The sequence below is a fragment of the Podarcis filfolensis genome, assembly GCF_964270895.1.
Source record: "Podarcis filfolensis genome assembly, chromosome: 6".
Classification (NCBI taxonomy): Eukaryota; Metazoa; Chordata; class Lepidosauria; order Squamata; family Lacertidae; genus Podarcis; species Podarcis filfolensis.
Window position 1 is genome coordinate 65,001,821 of NC_139609.1, and position 22,546 is coordinate 65,024,366.

Consider the following 22,546-nt stretch of genomic DNA (forward strand, 5'->3'; position numbering starts at 1 on the left):
TATTTAGGGTGTTTCCTGATATAGACTGTATTTCACTTCATAATGGTTGCCACTGTGTAATAGTCACACATCCCTTTTTCAGACCCTTAAATCGGTCCCCACAGCATTCCCTGCATAATAGTCACAGGGGTGAAAATGCCTTGCCAGTGGGACGTTTTGTTTTGCTCTGAAGCGTTTTGTTTTGCTCAGTAGCATTTTCCCACTTTTGTAAATTAAATGGCTCTTGGTGCAGCTGTTTCCCAGCCTCTTCCCAGGCCTGTCTGTGGGACTTGCCTGTTGGCTGAGTCGGTCCTCAGCCTGTGGAGGATGAGGCAGCCCTGTGGGAGGAACAAAGGCGGTGGAGGCTGAGGAGGCCTGGCTCAAAAGCCGGCAATGGAGGAGAAATGCAGTGGCGGCAAGGTCCGGCCTGGAGGCAGGCAGCTGGGGCCCATGGATGTGCCCAGTGCCCAGTAACTGCTTGCGTTGGGGAGCAAGGGGCAGAGGGGCTCGCGCCTGAGGCAGGAGGGCATGTGCAGCGGGCCTCCTGCTTCTCTGAGTGGGGCGTGGGGCAGGGTTAGAGACCTAGGCTAAGCTATGCATTTACTGTATTTCAATACGTAATGGTCGCCACTGCGCACTCCCCTTTAAAATAAAAATAATAATCAGCATTAAAAAATGAGACCATTATGCGGTGAAATGCGATAGGAGCCATCAGAAAGCAGCAACTTTATGGTAAAGATAGGTGAGGACTTCTGTTTCATTAATGCTATTTTTTCTGTGCTCGAAGCCAGTGTTGAACGAGTGTTGAACGGGGAGACTAGAGTTCAGATCCCCATTTAGCCATGAAGCTCCTTAGGTTGGAGGCAGTATGCTTTCAAATACCAGCTGCTGAAAACCGCAAGTGGGAGAGGAGGGTTTTTGCTGCTGGCTCCTGTTTGTGAGCTTCCTATAGGCCTCTGGTTGGCCACTGTGAGAACAGGATGCTGGACTCTGATTGAGCAGACTTTTCTTATGTTCTTGGAGGTGGCCTTGGGCTAGGCACTGACTCAGTCTAATCTGCCACACAAGAAGATATAATGGAGAGGGGTAAGACCCATGTATGTCACTATGTGGTCCTTGAAGAAAATGTGGGATATAAAACAAACAAGCAAAAAATAAATATCTGCCTACTTTGAGGCGGGAAGCCAAATACACAAATACCTTTTGAACCGGCTTATAGCTTTTCTCTACCTGCACTGGAGAAGAAACAACTTCTTCAACAAAATAGTAGCCAAGGACTGAAACTAGCAAGCCCACTTTCCGCTAATGCTATCCCCTGTATAATTTCCTCCTAGTAATGATTGAACTGGGCTTGCAGTGGATAATGCTCTTCAGCAGGAATTCCTGCCTGGAATTTTCCACTCTGGCCCCTTCTGCACTCTACATCTAAAGATGCGCCATACCACTTTAAACAGCAATGGCTTCCCTCAAAAAATTCTGGGAACGGTAGTTTGTTAAGTCATTAGGAAACCCTTTCCCACTCAAATAGCTATGATTCTCAGAGTAGTTTAACAGTGAAGTCCTTTGTCCAGAGAGCTTTGGGAACTGTAGCTCAGTGAGGGAAACAGGGGTCTCCTCAGTGCCCTTCACAAACTACATATAGATGGGAGATGTTTCTGAGTTCATTTTTGGGTCTGGAGATGGCATAGAAACCTCATCAGATATTGGTCTAACTAACCAGAGCTTTTTTTCAGCTGGAGCTCACTGAAGCTCATCTCCAGCACCTCTGAGGTGGGTGCCATTGCCATTCTAAGAGGGAGACGTTCAGTGAGCTCTGGCACCTCTTTTTCTAGAAAAATAGCACTGGATCTAATCAACTCTGTGTATTAACTCAAAGAAACACATGCCCTCTGGCCTATGCTGCAGGTCACCTGACTTCTTTTCTGCTAATCGTAAAATGCCCTACTGAATTCATTTTATGAAATCATGGAAAGATGCTTTAGATGCCTTTCACTGCCACAAAAGGGGTAGAGGGTTTTTTTTCCTCCTCCTCTATACTTCATGCTGAGACTCCTAGAAGAAAAATGGACCTGGTTTGTGATGATGCTTTCCAGGAGACATAAAGGATGTTTGTTTTTACAAGGAGCAAGCTGCTTTCATGTTTGTGTGTGGTTATATACGCCTCCAGGCATGCAATATTAAGTCTATTTTGGATTCCCGACTGCCAGGTGTAAAAACTCTTGCCGCTTCTGCTGTTAGTTGGCTGGAGGGTTCCATAGGGACACAAGGTTGTCAGCCACAGTAATAATGCTGCTGCAAGGCTACACTCCCTTGCATGCTAATGCAGAAGCAATTGCAAAACTCCCAATCATTTCCTCTCTTGGGGCTTAGGTCTGCCAAGACCAAGGAAATGTGACTATTTGCAATGTAGACTATTAGTACATAGCTTTACGGCAACACAGAATGAATAAGTTGCATGATCACAAAAAGTTGGCATCGTAAAGCTTGAAATCAATCTGAGCATTCCATTTTTTAGTAATAAAATTATTTATATATATATATATATATATATATATATATATATATATATGCATTTGCACTCTGGCAAAATGTGGAGTAAATTGATTTAAACAGATAAAATGAATTTTTAAATGATGTGGTCATTCTTTCTCTCTGCTTCCCTAGTTTCTCTGTCTCTTGTGAGAACTAGCATTTCTGCATTTTTGTGCTTTTCAATCCATCTCTCCTCTCCCTTTAAGGCATTGAATCCAGTCTCCACCCTGTTTGAGTTGGCAGAAGATGAGTGCCGCACCCCATAGTCAAGTCTGACTGGACTTAAACGCTCAGGGGTCCTTTACCTTTTTACCTTTTGTTTTCCCTGGAAAGGGGAGTGTAACTCTAGCCTCTATAGTAGCTTTGCTCAAGCCGCTGGTGACAGCATTGTTCACTGAGCAGGTCTCCTCAACTGGGAACGAACAATCTAGAGACTCGTGAAATGTTAATCAAGTTACATAACTAATGTTGAGGTGATGGAGTGACTCGTGTCAAATTCAACACGGTGTAGGGTAATCAGAGGTGACAGGCTGCAATGCAACCTTACATGGGTAGTAAATATCCAAGTTCAACATGCATAAACATTTTATTTGGATGACTCCTGCACTGAGCACTTTAGACTATATGACCAGCGAGCTATGGAAGTGAGTCCTAGTTTTCTTATCTGTACCCTTGAAAGAAAAAGAAGGAGTTGGAATGATGCCTGCTAGGGTATAAGAAGAGCCCAGGGCAGCTAGGCAGAAAAATTATCCTGTCGGCAGTTCAGTCTACATCAGAGGTTTTCAACCTTTTTGAGTCCATGGCGTCCATTGACCAACTACATTCTTTCTGTGGCACCCCTGTGGGGCTCAGGAGCCCAGTTATGTCACTCCTTGCCTGCAGAGCTGGCAGCCTCTCACCCGTTTTTGAACACATATGCTTCACTCACTGCAAGAATCCCTGCTAGCCCCCACCCCCAGTGCTCTGAGTAAAAAGATCCAATTAATTGCTAGAATGGTTGCATTTCTGCTAGGAACACGTATAATACGGGCTTCCTAATTTCAAATCAAGAAGAATTTCATAACCTTAGGTTGGATATAGTCTCCAAGGGCTCAGAATCTGGTCTCTCTACCACTGGAAAAGCAACTAATAAAACTGCAAACCAATATATCCTTCAAAAAAATCTCTCCTTGTTGGGGCCTCAGAGAACTGCCTTTATTTTTTCTTAATTATAAATACTGGAACACAATCAGATCTTAATAAGATCCTGCCTGCCCAGTTGCATGTAGTGCTTTGTGCAGCTGCTGTCTGCTATCTAATCTGCATTCCAGTGCAAGAGGGTAAGGCAGATCCATTTCCTTTGGACGATAAGAGCTCTCAGGCTTGATTATGCGTAATGGGCTTCTCCCAAGTAGCGTTATTAGTGTGATTTTAAAAGTTTCAGAGAGAGAAAGAACCCCTGAATAAAATAAAATAACGAGATGATTGAAAAAAGTTCTAATGATGGATAGGGGATTTACAAACACTTATAGATCAAGTGATATTATAGGGGCAAATATTCTGCCAGGCTTGGCCATTTCTAACTGGCAGAAGCACTCCCTGCCTTACTGAAGAACACTACCCTCTCCTACAATTGAAATATGAGTTCAAGGATCACTTTCAGGCCTCTGTTTCCCAGTGGAGTGTGGGAGGATCCTTGGATCTTCACTTCAATAGTTTGGTGTCCTGTTCTGAATGCATTGAAACAAGGGAAGGGGAAGGGCCATAGCTCAGTGCCAGAGCATCTACTTTGCATACAGAAGGTCCTGGCATCTCCAGGAAGGTCATGGGAGAGGCCCTAAACCCTGGAAAACCACTGCCAGTCGATATAGACCAGGAGTCTCCAGCCTTTGGGGGGGCCTGTGGGCACATTTGCAAGCAGAAGAAACTCTTGTGGGCACCATACCCACACCCACACCCCAACCCAACCCAACCTATTCTACTGGCTACAATAGGATGCTTCTCTGAAGCCTGATTTAAGTAAGGAAACCCTGTGGATGTCAGGGTAGGTTTTTGTAGGTACATTTGCACCCATGATCACTTTGTTGGTGAACTCTGGTATAGACAACACTGACCAGGATGGATCAATGGGCTGACTAATATAAAGCAGCATCCTACATTCCTTTGAGGTGGTACAAACTAGCATTGCTGCTGACTTCTGGGATTCAGTCCACTCACTTTTTAATCACAAGGCCTTCTGTTCTCCTAGCTTGGTCTCACTGCGTAGGCTAACTTTAGGGTGCAATTCAACTCCCACCCCATGCAACAGCAGTGAGAGTGGCTTGGGAGCCCATGACGCCTAGGCTGACTGAGCCCCACCTTCCAGAATACCCCATTCCAGGGCCTTCTGCTGGATACCAGTCAAGCATCCTGCTGATGGCACTCTCCGTTGCCCACACATTCAGTGAGCAGAAGATGGAAGTGCTATACTGAGAAAGTTATGCTTGGATCACTCTGTGGTTGCTGGTGGGGAGCCAGCTTAGTTGGTATCTCTCTAACACACACAAATCTCTTCCAGTCACGTGCAGTGGGGCTTTGGATTGTTATACTTTCATGACCACCAAGACTCCTCCTTAACAAACCCCAGTTTGTGGATTAATGGAGAAGAACTCCATGAGATAAAGGACACACCCACACCATGCATTTAAAATATTCCCAGGCACATCCAGAGCCTAGCGGGGTCCCTGCTCCTGGCTGAACCCTCCAAGGCCCAGGGCAGGTGTACCCAACTGCCCACTCCCTCTACACGGGCCTGTTGATACTACTTTAGCAGACATGGCTTCCCCCCAAAGAATCCTGGGAACACGTATATTAGGGGTGGTGAGAGTTCTTAGGTGATATGCCCCAGAGCTACAATTCCCATCACCCCTAACAATTCTCAGGATTCTTCAGAGGAAGCCATGGTTAAAGCGGTGTAGGAATACTTTAAATGTATGGTGTGGATGTTTTAAGAATATTTCCTACTGCTCTTTACTTCCCCTACTAGTATATAGGCTTCTGGAAGTGTCCCTTCTTAATGCTGAAATGTTGAAGAAGAGCACTGTCACATTTTCACAGTATTGTTCTTCATCAAGTTCCACGCTAAGTACTTTACGGCACTTTCTCTTCTTAATCTGCTTTGAGAAATGAATTTCAGGTAAGGCTGCCTGGCTCCTTTGCTAAAAAACATTTCCCACGCTTCCTTTTGCTCCTGTGGCTCTTTGCACATTGAGATGGTGTCTTTAGCAAGCCGTCTGTAGTAACATTCTGGCCTCTTCTGGTGAGAAGCTGTGGGTGATTTAGAACTCAAAAGTGTGTGTAATTCTCTTTACTTTATTCTCCACACCCCCTTTTCAATTCTACTGCTTGCTGAGCTCTTCACAAGATTCATTAGGGATGAGTCAAAGCATTCAATGGAAAAAATATTAATGTGTTCACACCTCTAGACTTTGCCTTGCTAAAAAAAAACTGGTCACAAAAATTGAGATTATTAGAAAAAAAAGGTAATATTACATGTATTAATTTCATTGGTGAGATTAATATTATATTTCTGTTTGTTGTTGCTGTGTGAATAGTTCATCAGTTGCTGATTTCTGCAGCTTGCTTATTAAGGCACAAGCAGAACAGGCAAGATTTTGTAGCTGTTTTCTGGTCAGCTGGCAACCCAGAAGAGATTTCAGAATAAAGAACAGCCATCTATACCCAAAGGCTTTCCATGAAAAGAGCAGGGATATAGAAGGAGGCTGGCTCCAAGTGTAGTGATGACTCCATTTAGTACTGCTGCAAAAAATGCTTGGCCATAGGCACACTTCAAAAGAGTTGATACCACCATTGCCACTCCCCAAGGGAAACGAAGCACTGAATATCTTCATGAGGTTTAAATATTGGAGCTACACATAGAGAACAATTCCTAGCTGACTCACGCAAGCCTGCCAGCCATCTGTACTGTAGGAATGTGCCAAATGTATCCAAAAGAACAGCAGGCAGATGTCTGTAATGGCATGCCATTCACGGCCTGCTGAATTGGCCACTAGAGAAGTCCCATGCCAGCTCCTCATATTAACTTACCACAGTCTCCTTTTCTTGCGTCTTGCATTGCTTTATCACAAGCTTGATTATAGCTTTAAAACTGATATATTGCTCTCTGGCACAGCCTGGCTAACAGGTTGCAATGAAGAATAGGGCTCCTGTACCTTTAATGGTTACATGTTCCTTTTCTTGCGCCTGTTTGTATGTGCATGTGTTTCCAGAGTGTCTGGGGATGACAAGCTGCGTCTGCCAAAATCCCGTCTTCCACACAAGGCAGGAGACCCCATGTTCTCCATCTGATGCATAGGGAATAGGGAAGCCTGTATCTTAAAGGGGCCATGTCGTAGTCACGGTGTGGTTTTGGTTTGCAGAAAGAAAAGAGGCTCATGGAAATTGGGGGTGGGTGGGTTGTGTGCGGTCTGTGGTGAACCCACTCAAGAACACATTGGGACCTGTCTGTGGAATCTGAGCCACAGTTTGAGAAGCACTGTTCTCTGGGATGGAGTAAAAAGATAATGGAAAGACTGAAAACAAAAGGACAGAACTTTGCCCGTAGGAACTTAAAGCCGATTGAGTAAGCCATACACCAGTTCCAGCAGTCTGCATTTCTAATAGGACTGCCTACCTCCTCCCTATGTATACATATCTGTAATTTGCAAAAAAAGGGGACCCATTTGATTCAACAGAACCTCTTTTAATGCAAACAGCATGGGGTGTGTGTCTGGTTGCACTGCACATCACATAACTTGTGCGAGGGAGATTTCAGTACAGGGTGGGCAATTTAAAACCATATTTATAGCACATTGTTCCTAACTCTCAGCAGTTGACTTTTAATAATCTATAGATTTCTCATAAAGAAAGAACATCGGCTCTGAAACATGCTGAGCTACAATAGATGTTCTTAACAGGCGGCACTTTTGAGAAAATATTTCTCCTTTTTGCATTCTTTATGGAAGAGAACTCCCATACTCCCCAACCAGTTGCTCATGATGGCTGGGGCTGATGGGAGTCGGAGTCCACCAACATCTGGAGAGCCACAGATTCCGTACCCCTGCTCTACACACTTACCTGGGAATAAGGTCTACGGATTTCAGTGACTTTTACCTCTTAAGTGTGAAATAATAATCAGGGAAGCATAGCCCAATATGTACATTCAGAAGCTGTAGCCCAATATGTGCATTCAGGCTATAACATATGAGACTTGTTTCCTCCTAATTCTTCCTTCAAGGACTGAGGCAGCAGGAACCTTAAATTTGCTCTGTCTCCATGAAGTCCCTGTAATTTCACTCTTCACCCCACCAGTGAGCCTTCCTTTCCTTCTGACTGTGTTCACTTTACTACCTAAGCCTGACAGCCTTGATTCCGCCCCACCCTCCTCTGCTAGTTACAGAACATGACATTTTTGACAGCTGCCTCTGCCATTATTATTATTATTATTATTTTCTTAATGTTGTTGCTTTGTGTTACTGTCAGCTCAAATCTCCAGAAAGTGCATGCCCAGCCTGTCAGCAGAGGAAGAGAGGAGGCAGTGCAGGTTTTCCTCTCCCTGTCTGGCTGAATTCTGCTGTAAATGCTTGATATGGGGATGCTGGTAAGGGCCAGGGGAGGGAAGGTCTCTCCTGATCAATGTCAGGAGGCAGGGTGTCTCAGAGGACCCCATTGGTTTAGTCGTTGAAAGCCACACAATGAAGGCATTCTGCCATATGCACATCAATGCTGTGTGTAAAAGGGGTCAGGAGAATGTGCTCATGTACGTCCATGACCCATGCTCCAAGTAAACTTGTGGAAGATCCCAAAGAAATCCCTACTGTGCCTGTACTGTCCTTTAGTGGAGATTTAGATCAGGGCAACTGCACGCAAGGAAAACAAAGGCTATGCACACACCATACCTTTAAAGCTTGTTCGAAGCATCTTAAAAAAGGGGGGGGGCACTGTAGTTTACCTCTTACAAAGTTACAATTCCTTAACAAGCCACAGTGCCCAGAATTCCTTTGATGCACAGTGTATAATGTGCCTTGAATGTCCATGGCAGCTTTTAGAACTGTCTAACTGTAACATGTGGGGGACGCGGGTGGCGCTGTGGGTTAAACCACTGAGCCTAGGACTTGCCGATCGGAAGGTCGGCGGTTCGATTCCCCGCGACGGGGTGAGCTCCCGTTGCTTGGTCCCTGCTCCTGCCAACCTAGCAGTTTGAAAGCACGTCAAAGTGCAAGTAGATAAATAGGTACCTCTCCAGCAGGAAGGTAAGCGGCATTTCCGTGCACTGCTCTGGTTCGCCAGAAGCGGCTTAGTCAAGCTGGCTACATGACCCAGAAGCTGTACACCGGCTCCCTCGGCCAGTAAAGCGAGATGAGCACCACAACCTCAGAGTTGTCCGCGACTGGACCTAACAGTCAGGGGTCCCTTTACCTTTACCTTTAACTGTAACATGTGCTTTGGCAAGTGCTGTCTGGGATCACCACCTGTCTGTTTTTCACCCTGACAGTAATGGAATTCGAGATCTATGTCTAGACCCCAATGCTCAAAATTCAGGAAATGGCTTGGAAAGGAAGCAGCTTAGGTGGATGGGTTCTCCTCCATTCCCAGCCCTTGTCTGCTATCATGTTAGTCGTTTATGAGATCTCTGCTTTCCCCTCTACTCAGGAGTCTGGAGGGAAGGAAATAGAAAGGGGTGGAGCAGACAATTATTTAGATCTTGGGTGGCCATACGTCCTGCTTGACAGAAGTCAGCTCTCTGTTTAAAGGGCTGTCAGACCTGGAGGACAATCCTCTACTTGAAGGAGTCCTCTGCTTGAAGGGCAGTCTGGCTCAAGTCCAGTTTAAGGATAAAGAACCCTTAGAAGGGGAAGCAGAAGCCTTGAATTTGCCCATTCTCAGCCAGCACCTGGACAGCAGACTAAGCGGGCGCTTAGGCCACAGTCTTCTCCTCTGTGGTGAGGTGCACTATATTTCTATTTAAACTATGGTAATACATACAATTGCATGTATGCATATAAATTAGCTTGTGAAAATGTTCTGCAAATCTGCACCCTCTTATGGGATGATGGATTTCATCTGTCTTTCTTTGGTTCCCTCTTTGCTCATGTTATGCTCATGATGCTCTGCTTGAGAGCCTCAGTCTGGGGGCAAAGAGAGAAAGATGAACCCTGCCAGCAAGAGCTTTGCATAAGTCAAGTGAGAACAGAGGAAGGCTGAATGGGTAAGATAAATATTGCTCTAGTTAGTTTACTTTCCCAGCCACACTTTTCTCCAAGGCCTGTTGCCCATCTCGTCCAACATTCTGTTGTCCTTGGAAACTTATAAGCAAGGCCTGAAGGCAAAACAGCTCTCCTTTGTTTGTCCCTCCACACCTGGTATACTATCTTTGCACTTGGAGGTTCCACTTAGCTGTTGTGACTAAAAGCCATTTTGATATGATATGCTACTATGAAATTTTCTAATAATTTTTCAAAGACATCTAAGACTCCATCTTACTATGCATTTGAAGTAGTATCATACCAGTTTAAACAACCATGGCATCCCCCAGAGAATCCTGGGAAATGCAGTTTGTTAAGGGTGCTGAGAGTTGTTAGGATACGCATATTCCCCTCAGAGTCAGTTTCCAGAATAGTTCAGCAGTCAATCCCTCTTCTCAGGAAACTCCAGGAATTGTAGCTCTGTAAGGGGAATATGAGGTCTCCTAGCAACTTTGAGCATCCTTAACAAACTGTAGTTATAGGATTCTTTGAGGAAAGCCATGATTACTTAAAGTGATATAATGACAATTTTCAGTGATTTTGTTTTTATTGCTTCAGTGTCTGTTCTTCTGCAGGAGGAGGGAGGGGAAGAGGGTTATGGTTTCTTATGTTTATCTCCTGTAGGAAAAATAATTTAAAAGGTGGTACGATACTGCTTTAAATGTATAGTGCAGATGGGCTTTTATAGACCCTGGAACATTGCCCTCCAACTCCAAAGAAAGCACACCAGAACTCGTTTTCCCATCAAGTGATCACACACCACTTCGGAATTTGTCTCTGATCTCACCAGCCATTCCATGACAGTTATGAAAATGAAACAGGAGCTGTTGTGTTCTGTCAAAAAAATTTCCAGGAAATTAATACCACAATAGGCAGCAAAGGTTACTGCTATTAAAAAAAATGTGAATCTCACTTTTCAGCCATCTCTGTGTGGAACTTTTCTCCCAAAAAACAGGTAGCTGTAAGGAACCTTTATCCCCCAAACCACCCTTTGCGTACCCATTGTAATGTGTGAAAAGGGCTCATATGCCCAGTGAAAGAGGATCACAAAGCACCACTTACAACAATGATGCACTATAGTGATTTGTGTCAGCAGCACACCATTGAAGTAAACATAAGTGGTACTTCTTGATCCCATTTCACTAAGTATATGAGCATGTTACAATAGACACATGCAGAGAAAACAGACGCAAACAGCATTTGAATAGATTATCAAAATGCTGTTCTTGTCACAGTTCACATTAGAAATAATTTTGAAGTATTTATTGTCTTTTTAAAAGGTTGGAAATCTTAACAGTTTGCATGTACGCACATCATATATGCCCATTGCTGTCACTGTTAAGTCAGGCCTTTTCATAAAGGAAAGTGAGATTCTCCTTGGTTGCTGTGGTGTTGATGTTTCTCTGACTGATAAATAGCCTCCTGTCACCACTGTAGAAGCAGAAAAAAAGATTGAAATGCCAGGAGAAAAACTGTCAGTGGTTTTCCGTCCCAACCAGCGAGGCATCAGCTACTTCAGCAAGGAAACTGTATATTTCCAATTTTGCTTTGTAAATTTGAGGAAGTTTCAAGAAACAGATGAAAGAATCCCTCTCGTGTGTGTTTATGATCCATATGTGCCCCACAAGGCCAGTGAAACTCTAGATGTACTAGGTAAGATATAAAAATCTGATGAGCTGCAAGGGAGCTGTTAGTTCCTTTTCCTCATATGGGGGAACACAGGCAGAAGTACTAAACCTGAAGGAATTCAGAGGGTGATGTTTGAATTGTTTTCCTAGGAACAGAGAATGAGAAGAAGTGAGATTAGTAGAGCGTGGTACAATCTGCACATTGCTATCAATGTTATAGCCTTGGCGCATAGAATGAGAATAAGGGAGAGATTATTTGTGGGCTAGTCCTTGGCATTTTTATTTGGAAACCCCACTGTGACCAGCTGAGATTACTCCTTTAACGCTGTAATCCTATACACGTTTGTAGGAGTAAACCCCACTGAACACAATGCGGCTCACTTCTGATTAAATATGTATAGGACTGGTACATCAGTGTGCATAGCATTGCAGCCATAATCTTACAGGATTGTATGATCAATTTGCCAACAGTAGCAAAAAGATATTATATACAATTTAAACATTTTTATCCTTCTGTAAATAAAAGGGCTCCCGCAGTGGGTTACATGAGATCAATAGCAAGCAAGATAGCCTAGAAGCAGCATTAAAAGGTGAGGTTCATGACTGGATACACTGTCTTGAGCTCCTGAATCTTAGCGTGAATGCAAATTCTGACATACCTTGGCAGGATATTGTTATCACACCCTCATCAACCATTTATTCAGTGGTGAGTAATCGGAAGCAAAGTTGCTGGAATAACAAGTGGGGAGAGTGCTGTTGCACTCGTGTGTCATGAACTGGCTGGATGCAGAGGAATGGTGGGAGGCACCAGCTGGAGAACCTGAGGAGAAGAAGGCTCAGAGGCTGGGGATTGGTGGTGAGACAATAATGGGTGGACAGAGGGAGAAGAGGGAGAAGCCTGGGAGGAAATGGTTTTGGAAGCTGAGGAGGTAACAGGGTTTAGTGAGCAGGGAGAGTCTGTGGCAGGGGGAAGCAGAAGCTAAAGCAAGAGAGGAGGGAGGCCAAGAGGCAGAGATGAGTCAGGCTGGTGAAGAAGCCAGGGTGTCCTCCTGCTGCTGCAACAAGCTCCCATCCCCATTAACATCCTTAGCTTTACTACTGGGACTTGCAACATCCAAGATTCTGCACGCTTGAAGACTTATCACCAGCATCCTTATCCTTTCTCTCTCTCTCACACACACACCCATTCCATATGGTACTACAAGGCTCAAATGATTATCTCTGGGATTTTTGTGACCAAGAAGGACTTTTACCTTAGCTGTGCCTAATTCCTCCCAGAAGTCTAGCCATTGGATCATTCTCTCCCTCTTGTCAAGCTGGACATTTGTCTGCTTTTTAAAGCTCTTCCTGCCTTTAGCAAAAGCTTTAATTTGCTGCAAGCTGATGCCCTGGCCTTGCACAGGCTCATCAATCTACCTCATTGCTGTCTCTCCTTGTTTGCCTGCCACTTCTTTTCCAGACTAAAAACATATTAGCATGCTAACTAGTTTTTTTTAAAAAAAGAAAAAATCAGTCACATTATATATTTTACGCTCCTGATCAGCGTTCTGTGAAATTTCCAGCTGGTGACGAAGAGGCTCTGGAATCATGAATCATGTAACCCTCACACTGCCTCCAATTATAAAAGAATCGATGGAGACTCTAGAATGCTGAAGAAAAAATATAGCTTACTTTGTGCTTTGTATCCTACATGCACACAAAGAACAGCACAAGATGGAGAAAAGGATCCAACACTTCTTCCACACCTGTTAAATTTGCCCCTTTGCAGTACTAATACGATGGTTGGTTGGCAGTTGTTGTTACAGTTACAGGTTCAATGAGATTTTAACCAACCATGCTACTCTCCTTTCCTTAAATGTACTATCCAATCCTAACAGCATGCAGGCCATTTACAAGAGCAATTTGGTATGTGGCTTTAAGAGAAAATGTGTGCTCCAGGTGCTATGTGAAAAGCAGGGGCTCTCATGAACCTTTCAATTTTCTGCTTTCCTGAAATGTAATTCTGAGCAAATGGCTAAGAGTGTTTTAATACAGTATTTCTTTGGAGACGGTGTCTCACTTAAAAATACTTTTGTTCATGTCCACGTGTCCATATGCATCACTGCAAAGTATTTTTAGTAGTAGTATTTTTAGTACTAGTACTGCATAGTATTTTTAGTAGTATTTGATGTCTTGCAGTTGCTTTAATGAAATGCATCTACTTTCATAAAATGCATCTATGAATCTAAATGCCTTTTAAAGTTTCCAAATGTGATTGCAATTCATTGTTTTCTTGACGTAGCAGGGATTGTCCCAAATCCTGGCATTGTGAATTTGATGTCATCTAACCTGGTATCTCATGCAGCTTTTGATTAAGCTTTCTGGAATGCAGAATTCTTTTTCTTTCCTATTTCCAGTATATTAGATTGTGGTCTCTGACAGATAAGTTGTACTTTCTATGGCCTCTTGAAGTGTGCTTTGTCTTCATCAGCCCATTGAATGCACAAGTTAAGTATTGCAAGGCACTCCTAGATAGGGGTGGTCTAGATATCATTGGCAAACAAATGACTTACATACTTGTCTTTTTAAAGGCAAGAGAATCCATAGTAGGCAGCTGCATCTGGCAACCTCACTTACAAGCAATTGTTTCCGTGGCTACATTTGCAGAGAGTAGTCTCTTACATCTGGAAGGAAATAATGATGCTGAGTTGTCTTTTTGGATGCTGAGATAGATGGGCTGGCCAAAAGAATCACAGGCTAATAGTTTAAATTGGACTTGGCAATTGAATCTGCAGTTTGATTCAACAAAATTAGTGGCATCTGAGTGACCTTGAGAGTCTGAATCATGCAGCCTCCCCAAGTTATATGGTTTTTGGATATGATGACACAGGCTTCCTTCAGCCAGGAAAGTAATAGAAATTAATTGTCTGGCTCAGCTTTTGCTCTCATACAGGAGTCCACCAGCCTGCAGCTCAGAAACTAGAATAGGAGTTGGAGGAATATGTATAGCTAACAAAGACAACTTACGTTATCAGCAACAGTTATCAGAGACAACACTGTGGTCTATAAAGCCCAGTTTAGGTGAACTACTCGAGTGTTATTTCAGCAAGCGAATAGGAAGTGGGGCCATGCTCATTAGTGCCTCCCCTGATGTCACACACTCCAGTTAGCCCAGCCCCCTGACATTTGTGCACACAGCACAGACATCTGCAGGGATGTGCATACAGCCGGGTTCCCCCACCGGCAATGTGTATACTGTACACACAGACATGAGTAGTGAAGGTTGTTTAGAGTGCATAGCATCTGGGGGCAGGGCTCACCAGCACCACCCTGCTAACACACTGATAGAATACACGAGACATTTGCCTGAAGAGGGCTATATAGTCAACTGTCGCCACATCAATTGCCCCTTGCTCCATTTTCTGGTTAGAAGTCTCTCACTTGATACAATAAGACAGCAATGGCAGGCATAAAAATGTGACCGCGTTCTGCCGAATTTGACATACTATCTTTGTGGCTAATATGAAAGTGGAGGGAGGGGATTATGAAGAACATAAATGAGCCTCCTGGATGAGGCCAGTGCATAGCTGTCAACTTTTCCCTTTTCTTGTGAGGAATCCTATTCAGAATAAGGGAATTTCCCTTTAAAAAAGGGAAACGTTGACAGCTATGGGCCAGTGGCCAATATACTCCAGCATCCTGTTCTTACTAAGGCTGACCAGATGCCTGCAGGAAGCCTGTGAGCTGGACAATAGCGCTCTCCGCACCTGCAGTTCTCAACAGCTGGCATTCAGAGCCATGATGCTTCTGACAGTGGAGCTAGAACATAGACATCATGCCTAGTAGCTTTAGACAAAGCCTCACTGATAGCTTTGTCTAATGCTCTTTTAAAGCCATCTGTGTTGCTGACCATCACTTCCTCTTGTGGGAGTGAGATTCATAGTTTAACTATGTGCTCTGCGAAGAAGTAATGAAAGGTGGGATTAGAGGGCAAACAATCCCTACTCCACTAATCTATCTTTCACACTGTCAACTATGAAACAGTTTAGAACTAAATAAATAGGGATATAAGAAATGACCAAGCAAGAAAGTCAGTTAGTTTGCTAACTAAGGTACCTGCTCTTGATCCCAGATATTTTTTGCACCAATGCCATTTAAAATACATGGATGTAAAGAGGATATTTATTTCCCCTGATCTGGATTACCTGTTTCATCAGGGATAATTGAGGACACAATATGCTTCAGTTCATTGCTCAATTTATATTATAAAAGCTATAGTTGGAGGGGAGGTGTTTTTGTTGCATGTCCCTAGGTAACCTAACATGCTGTCATTCTCAGCATTTCTCTGAGATCACTTTTAACACTTGCCCAAACAAAACAAAGCTAATCTGATGTCAGCCTATTGCCTAACCTAGATGGCTGCCTGCCACTACTCCTCCACTTTATGTCCAAGCAAGTATACTATTACATAACATCATAACGTCAGTGCAAGTTTGATCCCAGGCAGGGCTAAGTCTGGCATCTTAAATAATAATTTATTTCATGGAGGATGTAGTCCTAATTTGCATACCCTGAATCCCTCCTTGAAGTGTTAAGATGTTGGAGGGGGCTCATCTCTTCATCAATACATACCTGCTCCTGGATTAAGGAGGTGCTTGGAATAATAATAATAATTAATAATAATAATAATAATAATAATAATAATAATAATAATAACAACAACAACAACAACTTACGTACTTATTTACTTATACTCCACCCATCTGACTGGGTTGCCCCAGCCACTCTGGGCAGCTTCCAACAAATACAACTAAACATCAAGCATTAAAAACTTCCCGATACAGGGCTGCCTTCAGATGTCTTCAGAAAGTCATGTAATTGGTTATCTCTTTGACATCTGATGAGAGGGCGTTCCACAGGGAGGACACCACTGCCCAGAATGCCTTCTGCCTGGTTCCCTGCAACCTCACTTCTCACAATGAGGGAACCTCCAGAAGGCCCTCGGAACTGGACCTCAGTACCCAGGCTGGACGATGTGGGTGGTGACGCTCCTTCAGGTGTACAGGGCCGAGGTTGTTTAGGGTCAGCACCAACACTTTGAATTGTGCTCGGAAATGTATTGGGAGCCACTGTAGATCTTTTAGGACCAGTGCAGAGCAAGAAATTCCACAGAGCGGGATACGTAGTTTGCCTTTGTTTCCTCTGGTATGAATAATCACAAGGGTGTCCTCAGGCAGGGAAATTACTGCCTTCTTGTCTTAGAACCCACTGTAGTAGAAGCAGTCATTTATGAATCTGGAACGGGGTGTGTGTGTGTGTTGCTGCTGCTGCTTTAATCCTCCTTCTGTTTGAATGTCTCATTTCACACATTCATTGCACGTTGTAAGAAGACCATGTGAAATGACCTTTCTTCCGGTACTTTTGCAGAGAGATGAGCAAGGATGAAGGCATTTCTTAACACACAAATCCAGCTCATCTGTGTTCCATTTATTTATTTAGCCGGATTGGGGCCTTTCGCTTTGCCACTTTCCCATTTGTGGCACATAATCAGTATTGATTTTTTAAATAAAGGCTTGGAGATTATCAGGTGCCAGATGTTCGTGGGGGCTTCCCCCCCCCCATTTGCCCACTTCATTTTTCTTTCTTGAGTATTAAGTACATCTTCCTGGTCTGTACCAGATGGCATCATAAAATGAAACATGTTTGACAAATCTTCAGGGGCAGGAAGGATAGAGAAATGACAGTAGCAAAGGCTGCTACTGCTCCAGTCTGATGAGACGGAGTTCTTATTCCTGAGCCAGAAAGATATGAACGCTTAAGGATTCATGAGAAGGGAGCTGTGTAGAGAGCAGGAGGGGGCACAGGAAAATTAACTGAATGGATTTGGGTACCTCTTAATAAACGATGTTTCCCCCTGCTTTATTCAGTGACCAAAATACACAGTTTTACCAGTAGACTTTGGCTGCCTGCCGTGTAATTTTAAAATCTCTTGGCAGAAGTACATAGGAAGCTGCCCTGTACTCAGTCAGACCATTGGTCCATCTAGGTCAGTATTGCCTACACCAGCTTTTCTCAACATTGGGTCCCCAGGTGTTGTTGGACTACAACTCCCATCATCCCTAGCTAGCAGGAACAGTGGTCAGGGATGAGAAAGTTGAGAAAGGCTGGTATGTGCTGACTGTCAGTGGCTCTTCCGTGTTTCAGACATGGGTCTCTCCAAGCCCTAGATTGAGATGCCAAGGATTGAACCAAGGACAACTTCTGCATGCAAAGCAGATGCTCTACCAATGAGCTGCATTCCTTTCCCACAACAAGAGCAGTTTGGCCCAACAGTGGCACGTGGGATGTCTGCTAATACAGGCATCCCCCTCCAGTTACACAGGGGTTATGTTCCAGGCCCCCCCCCACATAAATGAAATTGCATAAAGTCTCCAAATGCCTCCAAATGCCTATTCCCCCTCCTCACCAGCTCTCTCTCCCAGCTGGAGATCCAAGTTTGGGAAACCCTGGTCAGTGCTAATGGGCAGGAGCTCTCCAGCGTTTCAGACATGGGACATTCTCAGCCCTACATGAAGCACTGAATGTGGCCCTCCAGACTCCTCCATCTGACCCTCAGGACTTTCTCCAGTCACATTCCTTCTCACCAGGCCACAACCCGCACTCTCCTTGGGTGTGTTTGCCTGGCTGGAACATGTCCTTGAACTGTGGTCAAGCTTGTTTGGGTGGTAGAATACCTGCTTTGCATGCAGGGGCTGTGTGTCCCATTTCACCACCCGAGTCAAAACAGGAATGTACTGCCACCCCACCCTTACCTGGGAAGCCAAAGAGGCAGTGCCCCACCTTCCCCACTGCCAGCACTGCTTCTCCAGCAGTGGCAGAAGTAACAGGGTGGGTGGGGCACCCACAGCGGCACTTCCTCTTTGGCTTCTACTGCCCAAGACAGCTGCTTCACCCCCAATGCATGGGTGGGCATGCAGAAGGTCCCAGGTTCAGTCCCTGACATCTACATCTGAGGCTGGAAAACACTCCCTGTTGGAAAATCTGGAGGGCCGCTGCCAATCAGTGTATTGGTCTGACTCAGTATGAACCCGCTACCTGTGTTTCTAGACATTTCAGTCCACTTGGATGGACTTGGAAGACCAGCAGTAAGAGAATGGCAAATTTCCATATTTGACAGCACTTCCAGCATAGCCATCTGGTTGCAGCTTGCCTCAAGACCTTAAATATTTTTGTCTGTCTAGTAGCAGAGTTAACCTAATTATAAGGCATTATTTATGACTTGTTTGCATAGCTATACTCTACTCTTCCTCTAAGGACACACCTCACAAGGAGGTATGATAAGCTGAGATACAGCAAAGTCGATGGACACCAAGGGAACATAAGAATATAAGAAGAGCCTGCTGGATCAGGCCAGTGACCCATCTAGTCCAGCATCTTTTTCTCCCACTGGCCAAGCAGATGCCTTTGGGGAGCCTGCAAGCAGGACCTGAGTGCAACAGCCGTTTCCAGCAACTGGCATTCAGAAGCATCATTGCCTCTGGCAAAGGAGCTTCACAACCGAATAGAAATTACTGCATGCAAGCCATGATGTGCCAAATAGTCCCCTCATTAAAAAAATAAAAATGCATGCACACAAAGTGAAGGCCGAGCCAGGGGTGGGGGAGCCGATTGGCTTCCCTGAGCAGCCACACTTACCGTAGCTTGGATCTATATTTATCCTGGCAGGAAACCTGAAAGACAAAGTTGTGGTTTTCAGTGTGCTCAGTCAGCACTGGTATTGTGGCAGGAGTGCCTCGACTGAGCGTGTCGCTTTCCAGTGTGGCAGCAGCAGAGTAGTGTTCTTTGCTGATAAATCTTATTTTTAAATTAGCTGCATGTCAAAGTGTTAAATAATGCATCTCATAAATAAAGATGCCCATGTATATGTGAGCTCTCTCTTCACTAAACTCATAACTGCATGGCTTCTTCTGCAGCCAGATAAGCACTGGTGGATAGATGATTACCCTCGAGATTGCCTTCAAGGGGAAATTGCCTTTTTTGTATTTAGGTCCTGCAGCAAAGTTTCTTAGCATTTTGAATACAAATTTGAGTGGTAGTGGTATGTTTTTTAAGGCATCAATATTTTCTGTACACAAACAGAGAAGAGCATACGCTATAGCAGCTTTGACCAAGCTGGTGCTCTCCAGATGTTTTGGACTACAACTCCTATCCTCCCTAGTCAGCACAGTGAAAGAGGAAACCCTTCTATAGATGCCAAAAAGACAATATAGATGGTGCCTGTATGATATCAAATGGGAGGGAATTCCAAAGTTTAGGTGTCACCACACTAAAGACCCAGTTCCAAGATTGTGGAATGGACCTCCTTATAAGATGGTATCTGCAGGATACCCTCTCAGCAGCACAGTGATCAGTTGGGTATAGGATGAGATTATTTTTTAGGTATCCTTATCCCAAGTTGTACAGAGCTTTGTACGCAAGCCCAAGCCCAGTAGCTAATTGGCAACCAGTGCAATTATTTCACAGAGGCTTAATATGATGCTGATATTCTGGTCCAGTGAGCAGCCAAACTGCTTCATTCTGTACTAGCTGCAGCTTTCGGGTCAACATCAAAGGTAGTTCCATCTGCAATACATTGCAGTAATCCAGCTTGGAAGTTGTGGACAACAATGGTCAGGCTGTAGCTGTCTTACCAGCCAAAGCTGGCAAAAGCCCAGAGATAGGACCAAAACCATTGTAAAACAGTGTGTCCCCCCCGAAATGTCCACCTCACAGCAATCAGTTCAGGAGGAAACTACGGTCAATGGTATCCAAAGCTGGCTGAGAGATCATGTAAAAAGTGTCCTTCTGCCAATAAAGGTCATCCATCAGGATAACTAAGGCTGATTCATTTCCATAACCAGACCTGAACTGGGATTGGGTCAAGATAATTGGTTTCAATTTCATCCTATAGTATTTGCAATGGTTCATGGTGGGCTTTTTCAGCTGTGGTTGGATCATCACCTCTTTCAAGGTGCCCAGGATCACTCTCTTCCGAAAGGATGTATTGACCATGTCCTGGTCATAACCCCTCAGCAATCTTTAATAAGTCAAGGAGAGAAGGAGGGTAGGGAGGAAGTTGCATTGCACAGCTAAAAGACCTTGCACTTGGGGAACTGTTCAGTTGGATATCATCAGTTGTTTTTATGATGTTACATTAGCCACTCCAAGGGGGTAAAACTCTTTTAAAGAATGACATACTGTTCCTATAAATGAATATCTGAAAATGTCCTGAGACACTATTTTCATTAAAAAGAAAGAAACCCACCTGGATGCAGGATTATTAGACTAATTAGACCAAATTTAGAAGCAGTCATTTCTTTTCCAGGCTGGTACTTGGAGTCAGAAACCCAGTTAGAGCCAAGTCTCTGCATGGAAAGGCTGGAGGAAGAGACCAACCTCACACTCAGCCTTGTGTTCCCTACTCAGTCCCTTTATCAAGCAGATGCTTCTAGCCAGGTATTGAAATGGTCCTGGCACAAACCTTGCCCTAAACCCCATTCATCTGACCCTAGCAGCTTTTTATAGGCAATTCAAACAGAGCAGATTGTTAATTACCCTCGTAAATCCCAGGAAACTGTGCCATATGACTGAAACATTATGCTTTCCTGGGAAATGGTGCTGTCAAATGTTGTAATAAGCTCAGAGTAGCAGCAGCTTGAATTAAATCTTGGTTGTTCTGTCGCTGGCTAATGCAATGGCACAGCATGACAGACTGGTTCCAAAGCCAGACTTCTAGAGAAGCCTTGGTTTTAAGTAGAGGGGAGGATGGAGCTAAAGCCTTTCACAATCTCATACAAGTAAATGCACTCTTTTCAATGCCATAATTGTATTAGCAGTGTCCTGAAAGAAGACAGAGAGATTTCCAGCATTGAAATAGGAAGGATGGGGAACAATTTCAAAGTTAAAATTGGTCATAATTCGTATATTATTCTTTTCCAGCATTTGTATACTGCTTTACACCACTGCGCTTACAAAGCAGTTTCCAATATCATTCAATAAAACAAACCATCAGTCAAAGTAGTAGTAGAAGAAGAGGAGTTTGGATTTGATATCCCTAAGGAGTCTCAAAGCGGCTAACAATCTCCTTTCCCTTCCTCCCCCACAACAAACACTCTGTGAGGTGAGTGAGGCTGAGAGACTTCAGAGAAGTGTGACTAGCCCAAGGTCACCCAGCAGCTGCAAGTGGAGGAGCAGGGAAGCGAACCTGGTTCACCAGATTACGAGTCCACCGCTCTTAACCACTACACTACGCTGGTGTAGTGTGTGGTGTTTAATATTTTAAACTGTACATCACAGGTAAATTGCCATATACTTGACAAATAGTTATAACACTACAGCACAGCAAATGCTCCTCTTGGAGAGAGACAAGAAAGTTCATATCTGTCTTCTTGATGTGGTGACCTCTAAACTCTCCGTGACATCATCTCATCTGATCCCTGGCAGTTGATGCCATAGTTCCAGGCTCTTCCATCCAAAGGGAAGGGGCAGAAGGAGCTGCAGATGGAGTGTGGAGCTGGCTGATCATGGATGCCAACACAAAAAATCAGTCCCCTCCATCAATCTTCAGAGTTGCCTAGTCTCTTGCTATTGATGACATACTCCAGCTTCCAGGTTCTTTTCTCCAGAAGTAGACTTCATATCAGGAGGTGTGTTTTCAGCCTGGATATTCAAGTGATAAGGCTTCTTTGCCATATATAGTTCATCACTGTTACTTGATTCTCGCTATGGTACATACAGGAACTTTCACTGCAGTCATGCTGTCATTCTGATATGCCCTAGTCTGGTTTTGCATAAACCAGCTGCTTACAGATGCACTTTGGTGTCTGTTTCAGCGAACTTCAGAGCTGGAGAAATCCATCATTCAGAGTGACACTTGTGAAGAGAAAAGTCTGTCAGTAGCCTAGGAAGCAAGGCTAAAGCCATCCTTCCTTTCTAGATGGGGCTGCCACATTTCCAGGTGAAACATCAAACAGGAACATAGGAAGCAACTTCATATTGAATCAGGCAGGCTACTGGTCTACCTAGCTCACTATTGTCTACTGACAACAGCTCTCAAGAGTTTTAGAAAGTAGTAGTCTTTCCAGATGTGCCAGGGACTGGACTTGGGACCTTCTTCATGCAAAGGTG